The sequence below is a fragment of the Callithrix jacchus genome, chromosome 15 (assembly GCF_049354715.1).
Source record: "Callithrix jacchus isolate 240 chromosome 15, calJac240_pri, whole genome shotgun sequence".
In the NCBI taxonomy this organism is placed as follows: Eukaryota; Metazoa; Chordata; class Mammalia; order Primates; family Cebidae; genus Callithrix; species Callithrix jacchus.
The window spans coordinates 5,983,551-5,995,582 of NC_133516.1; the positions used below are offsets into that span (position 1 = coordinate 5,983,551).

The following is a 12,032-nucleotide window of genomic DNA, read 5'->3' on the forward strand; positions in this document are numbered from 1 at the left end:
TAACAGTGGACACAGATGGGACTCAGATTAACCAGTTCATTTATTTTCCATAACCATATTTTATTTTCTTTGTGGCAATTATCATTCTCTGCTATTATAGCATTTTGTGTCTCTTAAAGGTTTCTTGTTTTTGTTTTTGAGACGGAGTCTCACTCTGCGCCCAGGCTAGAATGCAGTGGCTCAATCTCCATTCACTGCAACCTCTGCCTCCCAGGTCCAAGTGATTTCCCTGCCTCAGCCTCCCAAGTAGCTGTGATTACAGCTACGTGCTGTCATGCCCAGGTAATCTTTTTGCGGGGGTGGGGGTTATTTTTGGTAGAGATGGGGTTTTATCATTTTGTTCGGCCTGGTCTGGAACTCCTGACCTCAAACAATCTGCCCACCTCAGTCTCCCAAAGTATTGGGATTACAGGCAAGAGCCACCACACCCAGCCTCCCTTAAAGTATTTTTAAATATCTACCTTTTTAAAAGTTTTTATCTACCTTTATAGAGATACAAGAATGAGGACCTTTCCTAAGTACGGTCATATTCTCCCAGTCCCTAAAACAGTACTGTCAGATAATTATGCTAGCTACATATTTGTAAAATAAGTGAATGAAAAATGAATGGAAGAAGAGTGATTGAGATTAGCTTGAAGGCTATATGGGATTGAGAGAGCTGATTAGGTAAGTTGAGATAGATCTGGGAATATCAAAAGAACTCTGGAGAATGATCTGATTGGTATATTAATTAAATACTGGAAATTCAGGAGAGAGAGTATAGGGCCTAGGATCATATTTGGGTGACTAAGCCCTTCACTTTAAAAGCTCAGTGTAGAACTTTCTGTAAAACCTTATAACTTGCCATGTTCCTTTTTGGCATTTTGGGTGATGCTTAAGAATGTTAAAGAATAAAAGACTCTTTGTGTTACCTGTACCGTGTATGTAGTAGAATTGTAACCTATTCCAGTTGTCATCTTATCAGCAGCAAGCTTTTTAAAGCAGTGGAAACTACTTTTTCAGAAGGTAAAGCAACCTGTTTTGTTCACTGGGTGATTACTTGCTGTGAATACTTAATGATCATCTGGCTTGGAAACGTGTGTGTGTAATAAACTAGACTGCTACTACCTGTTAATTGCACTTTATAATTGCATTTTATCTCCTCTGCACGCCTTCAGAATCCTGGCTCATATCACAGTAAAAAGGTTGTGTACGTAGCTTGACTGACAGAGCTCATTTATTAAAGCTCAAGGGGGTATGTTACTAACTCTGCCTCATGTGTTTCTCTTTTATCTAATATTCTCCGTTCAGATGTTCACAAAAGGTCCATCTTTTAAATGCATAACTGATGTACATATATGCTGTTATTGTTATTGTTGAAGCTATTGTTGAATAACTTTAGTTATTTAAAGTTAGTAACTAAGTTATTTTTATTGTTATTGCTGTTGAAGTTATTGATGGTTAAATCACTAACTTTTAGGCAACAATTGGTGGATCATTTATTTATTTATTATGACATCTTCTGCTTTATTTTTCTAGGAAAACAGTGCTTTTACTAAACGTGCACAGGCGTGGGGATGGGAAGGCAGCAGGAGGAGTCAGGGCGGAGGGGCCCCTGCCTGGAGCGGGGAGGCTGACAGCAGCCACAGCCGGGCGTCACTGGCACGGGTTCCTGGTGACCCCTCGCTAGGCGGCCGCATTGCCCAGGATGAAGCCCACGGCCGCCGCACTGCCCAGAACGAAGCCCACGGCCAGGGACACTGTCTTGCAGAAGGCGCCGCGCAGCTGCTCCACGCCCTGGTTCAGGGTCCGCAGCTGGTCGCGCAACGGGCCCAGGATGCTCAGGAGGCGGTGCAGGTGCCCCAGCGTCGGCAGCAAGGCGGCGTTCAGCGGCCGGGGTGCGCGGTCCTCGGGGCTTCCGGGAGCGCGGGAGGCGTCCACAGACCTCTGAGGGGACCGGTTGAAGCGGGGCGTCCAGGCGGGGTCAGCGTGGGGGCTGCGGGCGGTCGGCAGCGGGGCGGCGCCTGCTTGGCCGCGAGCCGGCTCGGGTGCGTTGGGGATGGACCTTGGCCTTGCTGGCGGCGCCCAGACCCCCGGTAGCGGCGGCGGGGCAGTTTACGCCCGTGGTCGCTCGGCAGCCCGGTGAGCTCCGGGGTGTGCTAGTCGAAGAGCCCGGGCGACTGGCCTTGCACCTGGGGGAAGCTGTCCCGGAGTAACCGGTAGTGGCAGCTGCGGCCCTGGCGAGGGCGGTGCACCTGCTGCTGGGCCAGCGCGCCCAACACGCGGCGGGAGGGGGCCAGCGCCTGGCCGAGCAGCGCTCCCAGCAGCAGCTCCGTCTCCCGCGCGCTCCAAGATGCGCGCGGCGCCGAGCCCGGGGACACCAGCTACAGGGGCCCCGCCAGCGCGCTCGGCGAGACAGGCCTCCGGGGCAGGGTCACCCGGGCGTCTCCAGACGGCGGTTCGGGGTTAGGGCTGGCGGAAGACGGCCTCAGGGGCCAGAGCCGCATCGCCGGGTAGGCGCGCGCCGCCCGGACCGCCCGCAGGCGCTCCACGTGGTGCGAGCGGCGTCCGCAGGGTTGCTCCGCGGGCTTCCAGGCCATGAGCTAGCTGCCCGCCGACGTGCGGGCCTTCCTGCGGGAGCACAGAGCCTGCAGCTGCAGCCGGAAGCCCGCAAGGCCAGGTGCATCCTGACAGGTCAGGAGCTGCCCTGACGCCTGCCGGAGTTCCAGGTCTACAACCGCGGCAGGAAGTACCAGCGGCTGGTCCGCGCCTCCCCGGCTTTCAACTATGCAGAGTTTGAACCGCACAGCGTGCCCAGCACCAAGAACCCGCGCCAGTTGTTCTGCAAACTCACCCTGCGGCACATCAACAAGTGCCCAGAACACGTGCTGAGGCACATCCAGGGCCGGCAGTACCAGCGAGCTCTGTGTAAATATGCAGAATGTCAGAAGCAAGGGCTGGAGTACATCCCTGCGTGCCTGGTGCACCGGAGGAGAAAGAGGGAGGACCGGATGGACGGTGATGGGCCTCGCTTGTGGGAAGCCTTCTGGGAGCCCATGTCCAGTGATGAGGGGGGAGCTCCAAGTGACGACAGCATGACAGACCTGTACCCACCCGAGCTATTTACCAGAAAGGACCTTTGAAACACAGAGGACATGGATGGTACTGATGACTTTTTGACAAACGAAGAGGACAAGGAGGCAAAGCCCCCAGAGCGTACACTGATGAAGGCAGGAAGGAGACGGACATGGACTGGGGGCTGGTCTGGAAGTGCAGGAAGAAGCAGTTGGGCTCCTTATAAGAAGTTCAAGAGTCATCCCCGCAAACCTAAGAGCTTCAGCTCCTGTAAACAGCCAGGTCAATAAAAGCACATGCTGAGAAGTTTCAAAAAAAAAAGCTGTTTTCACGCCCGTCTCGGTTGTGGAGCGGCCTCCTGCGGTCTCCTCTGCAAATGGGCTCCGTGGCCTAGAGCCCCGGTCCCCGCCACCCGTGATCGTGCACCGAGGCCCAGAGTGGTCGCCGCCCAGGTCCCACCAGCCCGCAAGCCAGAGCATGGCGGCCATCCCCTCCAGCGGCTCGCTCGTGGCCACCAACAACTACCCGCGTGAGTAGCCCCTGCCCTCCACCACGCAGACGCCCCACGTACCACCTGCAGGACCCCTAAGGGCCGGTGGGCTGGTGGTCCCCGCACCCCGCCCTGCTGACGGAACCTCTCCTCTCCAGGCCACCTGGGTTCCACTTCCAGCAACAGCTCCTGCAGCAGTACCGGGTGCCCGGCAGAAGCCGTTCCCCACCCCCCGGGTATCCCCAAGGCTGACCCGGGTAACTGGTGGGCCAGCTTCTTTTTCGGGAAGTCCACCCTCCGGTTCATGGCCACAGTGTTGGAGTCTGCAGAGCACCCGGAATCCCCCCCTCCCCCAGGCCTCCCGCAGCGTGACCACCTGTGGCCTGGCTCAGGACACCCTGAGGAAGCAGCCGGGTGGTCAGACCAGCACAGCCAGCGCTGGGCCGCCATCCTGACCTGAGCGATGACCACCAGATCCAAGCCTGTGGAGGCGCTAGGCCACCAGAGCCCCTCCCGCCCCCACAACCCCTGCCACCCCGCCGTAGACTAGGCGGCTGCAGCCAGCAGACCTCCACATCCACACAGCAGACACCAAAAAGGAGTGAGGGTCCGGCTCTCCACCACCCGGCCCGCCCCAGCCCTGAGCAGCTTTCCTGACACCTGGAACTGTGCACCTGACACCAAGCAGAAAATAAACTCCCAGCAGCCACACACACACACACAGACACACAAATACACACACACACACACAAATACACACACACGACAAAATCCTGACTGCGGGATGTTCAGCCGCCCTGCTGCCAACCGCCCGCAGCCCCCACGCTGACCCCGCCTGGACGCCCCGCTTCAACCGGTCCCCTCAGAGGTCTGTGGACGCCTCCCGCGCTCCCGGAAGCCCCGAGGACCGCGCACCCCGGCCGCTGAACGCCGCCTTGCTGCCGACCCTGGGGCACCCGCACCGCCTTATGAGCATCCTGGGCCCGTTGCGCGACCAGCTGCGGACCCTGAACCAGGGCGTGGAGCAGCTGCGCGGCGCCTTCTGCAAGACAGTGTCCCTGGCCGTGGGCTTCGTTCTGGGCAGTGCGGCGGCCGTGGGCTCCATCCTGGGCAATGCGGCCGCCTAGCGAGGGGTCACCAGGAACCCGTGCCAGTGACGCCCGGCTGTGGCTGCTGTCAGCCTCCCCGCTCCAGGCAGGGGCCCCTCCGCCCTGACTCCTCCTGCTGCCTTCCCATCCCCACGCCTGTGCACGTTTAGCAAAAGCATTGTTTTCCTAGAAAAATAAAGCAGAAGATGTCATAAAAAAAAAAAAAAAAAAAAACTCCTGACCTCAGGTGATCCACCCGCCTTGGCCTCCCAAAGTTCTGGGATTACAGGCGTAAGCCACCATGCCTTGCCCAGAAAGATTTCTTCAACATGAAAAATGGAATTACTAAGAACATGAATGAAACAGTTAAAGGTTCGTGTTTTATTGCCAGAATGCTTCCCTAGAAAGTTGTTCCAGCTTATACTTCCAGTAGTATTGCTGGCATTGAGATTTAGCAAAATCTCCTGAGTATTAAAGTGAGTTTCCAATGACAATAGGACAGTTCTCTTAAATGTTACCTCTAGGGACAGTTAATCCTGCTTTTAAAATTCTAAATTTATGGTTAAAGATCTGGTAATGGTTAGTACAGTAAGAGAGATGAAAGGGAAGAGAAACATATCAATGTGAAGAGATGTTTCTCTATAAACCATAGAGACAAAGAGAATCAAATGTTGTGTCACACAGACATCACAGCCACTCATGCAATCTCAATGTATGGTTCCATATGGAAAGAGCAGCTGAGGCATGACCAGCTTCAGAGGAGGCTGCTCCGGGGTTCCTGTGTGAGTGCTACAACCTGCAGTTGTGTAACTTGGAGGATTAAATGGGGCTGAAAACAGGAGGATGTATTGAATGTCTGTTTTAGTGCTTTAGGAGTGGTTGAACACAACCCCCCATGTTGATTTCTGTATAAAGAACACAATGTCCATTTTCCATAGAGGATGAAACAGAAAGCCTGTGCACTGGAGATCATTGGGACCAACTGAGGAAAGGGGACAATATTGAAAACAAAGCACTTACTGAAAACTTAGATTCCCAGCTTTTTCTCACTGCTCAGCTTTTAGAATCCTGGCAATAGGGCTTCCTTCCTCTAAAAAGAGAATTCAAAAATATTCATCTGTGGGGATTAGACCAGCTCAATAAAGATAAGTCATAAAAATCCTGACATTAGGCATTTCCCCCAAAAATAGATCTAACAGCAAAATAATGGTCCTAGTGATAGGTTTCTAACACTAAATACCTAGAGGGGTTTTAGGTCAAGCATGTGGGCCTTTAACTGGTAAGTAACAACATTTGATCTAAATCCTGGGGTACAGTGTGAGTTCTGGAGAGCTCTGAGTGGTGAAGAGATGACAGGGGCTTCATGGGAGACTTATCCAGCCAGGAAAGAGAATTTTAGAAGGTTGAGCCTGAAAGCAGGGAGGGCATTACAGTACCGGAGGGGGAAAGGGGATTAGCATTCCCTCTCCCCCTCCGGGGGAGAAGTTGGGGAGATGATTAGCATTCAGTCCACAGGGCTCCTGGGTTTTTCTGAGTCTAGAGACTTCTTAAAACATTTGGTATTTCTGGGGTTAATGTCTATTATGTCTTTTCTAAATGGCATGCTTTCTATTTCTTATAGGAAAGTTCTTGTTCATTATAAGATAATTAGGAACTTTCTGAAACTCTAAAGGAAGCTGAATGTTGCAAAGTAAGCTCACGGCTGAAGATATTCTTCCATTTTCAACAATGCTCTTATCAAACTGGGCAAAGAGAAGACTGAGTAAACACACCAGAGGGAACCTGAATCAGGAGAGGCTCAAGCTCTCCCAGGAGCTCCCCTAAAGGGTTTATGTAAGTCTTAGAGGATCTTCTGCAAAATGAAGTTCTCCTAGAAACAATCACCAACTAGTTCTTTTCACATAAAATATCGATTTCCTGAAGGTAAGAGAAAAACTTAAACACTGAAATTTTATTGAGTTTATTTGAACATTCAGAGGTTCTATTTATTTATTTATTTATTTATTTTGAGACTGAGCTTCCTTCTTGTCATCCAGGTGCAATGGCTCGAGTTCAGCTCACTGTTGCAACCTCTGCCTCCTGAGTTTAAGCAATTCTTCTGCCTCAGCCTCCTGTGTAGCTGGGATTACAGGTGCCTGCCACCATGCCCATCTAATTTTTATATTTTTTGTAGGTATGGGGTTTCACCATGTTGAACAGGCTGGTTTCGAACTCCTGATCTCAGGTGATTCACCCTTCTTGGCCTTCCAAAGATTACAGACATGAGCCACCACACCCAGCCCATTTGTAGATTCTTGAGTGGGGCAGTACCAGACCACAGCAGTCAGCGCTCCATAAGGAGGGGCAAGAGGGGCAACTTCGATTGAATATTTGCAGAAGCAAGACAAAGAAAACAATTCTGATTGGTTAGTGTGGAATGCCCCTATTGAGGTTAGTTGGTGGTTTCCAATTTGTACAGTTTCTGATTTATGCAGTTTCTAGTAGGAATTTAAAGTGCTGAGCCATGCTAGTGACCTGTCCTTTAAGTATTTTTTAATATACATGTATATTTAATTATTTTTTAAAACCACAATTGAAAAAATTCTTTGCCACTGGGTAGAATGAAATCTGACAGGAAACCCTATGAGTTTTATTAGTGCCATTATTGTTTTCTTTGGCTCCATGTATTACGTTGGTAAAATGACAAAAAAAAAAAAAGGAAAAAATTGTAAAAGGCAAATATTTTGTACAAAAATACAAAGTTTTAAAAGCTCTTTAAGTATATTTCATATTATCACTAGGAGTTGGCCTATATATCTGTATGTTTGCGTATTTTTCCTACACTTGGGATTTAAGAAATGTATGGTACTATTTACACAGTATATGCTTAAGTTTTTCCTATAGCTCAACACCAATGATAGCCTTTTTCTGATTGGAGTGCTCCATACTTTGGAAGATGTAATTTGCATAATTGCATAGTTACTGATGGAGGAAAATCTATGCGATTCAGTCCATGTGCACACTGAAAATCAGCATAACACACTGGGGGAACATTGTAGTTCCCAAGTCTTTGGGTAATGACAGATGGTAAAAAACACTAGCTGTCAATTTTTTTCAGTAATTGGTTTTCAGTGCTTTTTTTTCAATCTGATGAGAAGGTGATGCAATTAGAAAGGACTGTCCTTTGAGAGCTGGCTGAAAATTTGCTCATGTGATTCCATCACAGTCTGTTATAATGCAGATGATAATACTGTCTCCCTGTCTTTTTCACAAATGAAGTTATTGATGTCTTCACACTGGAAATCGTTCCACTGCCCAGCATAAATCAACCTAGCACAGTCTTCTCCTGGCCCATGGCCATGACCCCAGTTATCTGGCTGTCCAGCTTTCCAACTTTTGTAGTCTGGAGATGCCCCATCCAGCCACTTCCATTCATTTTCATTCTCTGAGTCTGAGGCCGATCCAGTGGCTCTCTCTCCCTACCATCTGTTTTTTAATCCATTGCTGTTCTTCTCTAGTGTTTATGAAAACGAGAAGTGAACACTTGTCTTCACAGAAAAGCTTTGCATCCTCAAAAATTTCCTTCTCAACGGAAAAATAGTAGCATTTGTCTGTGAAGTTCTTCCAGTGAGGCAGGCAGCCATTATCCTCCGGTGCAGGGGTTGGCTCATTCTGCAGGGCCAGGGGCACCACTGCTTCTGATGGGCTGGGGGGTCAGGGAGACCCTTGGGCCCTGGCATGCCTGGTACCCCAGGCAAATCTGGCAGTCCCCTAGGTCCAGGCACCCCAGGCTCCCCCATGGTGCCCCGTAGTCCCTGGAAGCCAGGAGGGCCATGGGGGCCAGGGAGTCCTTCTTTGCACAGTGGGCCTGGGGGGCCTGGTTCCCCACTGGGGCCCTGGGGCTGGGATTCCCGGGGAAAACACGGGAGTCTTTGGGTCCCTGGGAGCCTTTAGAGCCTTTGCCGCCACACTCTCCAGGGGGACCGACTGGTCCCATTGGGCCTCTCTCACCCACAGGGCCGGGTGGTCCAGGTTCCCCCTTCTCTCCTTTCTGTCCTTTGTTGCCAGTTGGACCAGGGTGTCCCTGGGATCCTCTGTCACCTTTTGGACACTGGGGCTGGGTGGACCTTGCAGTATTGTAAAATTCTTGATGAGCTGACCATGCTTGGAGTCTACTAGCTTCATTTCTTCCATAATCACTGATAAGTTGCTTACTTCAGTGTCTAATCTCACTCTCATCAAATCTTGTTGCATCCTGAGAGAAACAGAATCCAAACAGATATTGGCCAGGGTATTATTCAAGGAGGCCAGATAAACCTTGTGTTTGGTTAGGGTATCCATGCAAGTGGTCCTGACTTCATTCAGATTGCTAGTCAGCATCTGCAGGTGGTGGGCTGTGTAACTGATATTGCTAATGATATTTACAATATCCATCTCAAAGAGCTGGAAGTGTTCCTCCAGTTGGTTGAAACTGATGGCCGTTCTATTCTCTGCATCCTTGTGTAAGTTCTGCAGGTCTTTCAGGTTCTGCTCGTTGGCCTGAGAGATAGTGATGTTCTCCATCAGACCTGTAAATGAGTTGAGCTGGCTGTTCATATCCTCAAGGGTGTTGTCGTTGGCTTTGGCCAAAGCAGAATTATTGGTAGCCAGCATCTGCAAGCTTTGCACTTCCTCCTTCAGTCAATCTGTGTCCTTCTTGGCTTGAAGAAAAACCTGCTGCAGATTTTGAAAGTCATTCTTGATTTGCTGGATAGCCTGGCTTGTGTCATCCACAGACCGCTGCAGATTCGTGATGAGGTTCCTCTGCTGTACCTGGGTCAGGTTCAGGTTGTTGAGGTTCATGATGACCACGTTATGAGAATACATTTGGTTCTGCAGATTACCCTGGAGCACACTGGTATCTTGCTGCAGATTCGTGACACAGCCATTGTACGCCTGGAGGGTTTTGTTTACAGTGGTGATGAGGGAAGTTATTCTCCAAAGTTTCTTTTGGTTGACTCCCTGTCCACCAGTGCATCCCTGCTAGCCTGTAACTTCTCCAGCATATCCTTGTTCTTGCTGGTTTTTTTTCTGTAATCTCACGAAGTTGCTGACGGATATCTAGAATGTCTGATCTGAAGGTAGAGAGTTCTGAGTTGGCGCTAATAGCTTTCTTCCCAGTTTAGTCACCTAATTTTTTCAGGTCACTTTCCACTGCTATGAGCTTGTCATCATAGGTTTGGCGAGATGTCTCCATGCCACCTGTGATATTATCCATTTTCTCTACAACTTTATATCCCAAAATGGCTACTGTGATTGTTAGCAAGGCACACAAAATGTGTAATAATATGATAGAAAACTTCAGTGCCAGTTATTTTTACGTTTGGTACATTGTGTTCCTTCCTGAATACCAAACCACTTGTAACCGAAGGACTGCACCTCCTCCTCCTCTGCGAAGTCGCCTTTCATGGTGACAGAGGGGACGCACCGCCAGCCAGAGAGCTCCGCAGGAGTGCCACGCCGCTGCCTCGAAAGTTGTTTTGAGAGGCCACTCATTGCATGCCCATGGCAGCTGCACCGCCTGCCGGTTGTCTGCGCCCAGGCCCTCCGTCGCCGTCACCGGCCCGCGCTCCCAGCCAGCGAGTAAGTATTTTTAATACTAATTAATGATAGAAAACCTGAAGACCTTGACAGCATCTGAGATTTTGCGATCTATGGTACTGAGGATAAATTTCATTAATTACATTTCCAATGAAACAATAATTGCCTTTAGTAAACTATAGGAGCATAAGTAGAAATGATATTGTAGTATATGTCTCATGTCATTACTTCTGCCAGATATACCTCTGCCCTTGCATTTTCAAAAGATATTTGCTGCATCCTTTTCTGAAATATATTTTTATAATCTCAATTTCTTCAAAAATATTTCTTTCTTTCTTTCTCTCTCTCTCTCTTTCTCTCTCTCTCGACAGAGTCTCACTCTGTCACACAGGCTGGAGTGCAGTAGCATGGTCTCTGCTCACTGCAACTTCCTGCTGGGTTCAAGTGATTCTCCCACCTCAGCCTCCTGAGTAGCTGGGATTACAGGCATCTGCCACCACACCTGGCTAATTTTTGTATTTTTAGTGGAGACAGAGTTTCACTATGTTGGCCAGACTGGTCTCGAATTCCTGACCTCAGGTGATTCACCCACCTTGGTCTCGCACAGTGCTGAGATTACAGGAGTGAGCCACCCCTCCTGGCCCAAGATCCTAACTATAATTATCTCCCTAGCCACTATACTGAGCATTTTATTTAGTGCTCTTTTATACCATAACATATACATATAAGAAAAACTGTCATATTCTACATATTTATTTTTATCCTGTTTTCCTCTAAAAACTATTAAGGCAACTTCCAAAATATGTACTACATAATGAGATTAATAAACAGGCAAAGCAACTAAAGCAGTAAGAAAATCTAGCTTGGATTTGTATGGATTAAAAAATAAATACACAAAATATAACATGATATTTGGTCCAATATAGGCTTCCCATGCCCCAGAGAGGTCAGGGATGCCCAGGTCTACAGCCGTGACTGGGCAGCTGCCATTGCACTTGGGAGTGCGGGGCTCCCTCCACACCAACTCAGAAGGGACAGAGCTCCTACCTGTTCCCCGCTCTCACCTGCTCCACAGAGCATGCAGCCCCATGGTGCTGTGCCTGCTGCAGCTGGCATCTTGGCAGCAGCCTCTCCAGATGGGCCACTCCTGCCATCAACACCACCCAAACAGGTAATGCCACTCAACCAGTTCTGCAATTCCATCCTGGAACAGAAGACAGCAAGAAAGCCTCACTTCGACCCCCTCCATCTCCAACCTGACCAATCAGCACTCCCCACTTCCTGAGCCCCTACCTGCCATATTATCCTTAAAAACTCTGATCCCCAACTGCTCGGGGAGACTGATTTTATTATCCTTAAAATCTCTGATTCCCCAACTGCTCCTGGAGACTGATTTAAGCAATAATAAAACTCCAGTCTCCTGCCCAGCTGGCTCTGCAAGAATTACTCTTTCTCTGTTGCAATTCCCCTGTCTTGATACATCTGCTGTCAAGGCAGTGGACAAAGAGAAGGGAACTTGTTGGGCAGATATATATACACACACACATATACACATACATATATATACGCACATATATGTATACATAAAGAAAAAGGCCCAGATTTCAAAAGAGATGGTCCACTATTGGGGGTATTTATTTCTCAGGGGCAGCAAAGGCTTCCCTAGGGCCAGAAACAGGCTGTTGGCCACCTGGCTCCTCCTGGAAACCAAAAACAATTTTGAGAATGCTCGGGTATGATAGGATTCAGTCGTATCCGGATCCCAAATTTTAGACTTGCAGCAAAGTCACTTTATGACAAACTCCAAGAGGCCAACTCTGACCTTTTTAAGTGGGATGAGT

General features: G+C 49.2%; 2 pseudogenes; one reads left to right on the plus strand and one right to left on the minus strand.

Annotated features, from left to right (window-relative positions):
* The first annotated feature begins 2,577 nt into the window (after positions 1 to 2,577).
* Positions 2,578 to 4,302, plus strand: LOC128930013 (surfeit locus protein 2 pseudogene; annotated as a pseudogene).
* Positions 4,303 to 7,734: 3,432 nt separating this feature from the next.
* On the minus strand, positions 7,735 to 10,197 carry LOC128930010 (collectin-12 pseudogene; annotated as a pseudogene).
* Positions 10,198 to 12,032: the final 1,835 nt, after the last annotated feature.